Source organism: Solanum stenotomum, chromosome 1, assembly GCF_019186545.1.
Source record: "Solanum stenotomum isolate F172 chromosome 1, ASM1918654v1, whole genome shotgun sequence".
In the NCBI taxonomy this organism is placed as follows: domain Eukaryota; kingdom Viridiplantae; phylum Streptophyta; class Magnoliopsida; order Solanales; family Solanaceae; genus Solanum; species Solanum stenotomum.
In genome coordinates, this window is record NC_064282.1 from 78027880 (window position 1) to 78028743 (window position 864).

Here is an 864-nt window from a genome sequence, read left to right on the forward strand (position 1 = left end):
ATTCCTCCAATGAAATGAGAAATGTTGAAGTTTTCATGCATTATNTTCCTATTCAAGCTTCAGACCAAGAGTTCCTTGTAGCTTGTTTCATGTTTTGAAGTCATGTGTGATTATGCGTTTCCATGGTCTCCTTATGTTATGCATGTTCTTGATGAATTCATGTTTAAATGAGAAAATGAGTTTTATGAATTATGTTCCTTATGTTGATGTGCATTTAGTATGAGTTGTCTATATGCTTCATGAGGTGAATTGTTGAACATGATTAAATGTGCTTTTAAGAATAATTGTATAATGTGCCTAATGATGTTATGATGAGCATGATTTGAGTTGGAGAAGGTAATTCCTCCAATGAAATGAGAAATGTTGAAGTTTTCATGCATTATGAGTTTGTAGATGTAGTTCCTACTTTCTTGTGTTGCATTGAGTATGTTTGATATGCAGTTGATGTTTCCTCCTAGTTTTGGTGCATTGTTTATGATGTTGCATGCATGATGGGCTACTAGTCTTGAGTCTTTATACCTAAAAGTGGTTAAGTGTCATTCGAGGATGAATGTTACTAAGGGGGAGATAATGTAACGACCATGAAAACTAGTAAGTGAAACTAGAGCCTAACGAGTGTGTGTTTGAGTTTGTGATGGGGTTTCATGTTGTAGAATGTTGTCCCGAGCTTAGGTTGAGGGGTTTAGTGGTTAAACGTCAAGGTACGACTCCCTAAGGACCACCCAAGGGGTCCTTGAGGAGGACCCTAAAACCTAACCCCCAAGAAACCAAAAAACTGCCAAATTGAAGAGGAACTGCGGATGGGACCTACGCCGCGTAGGTCTATCCACGCCTCGTGGATGGCCTCCGTGGATCAAGGTCCCA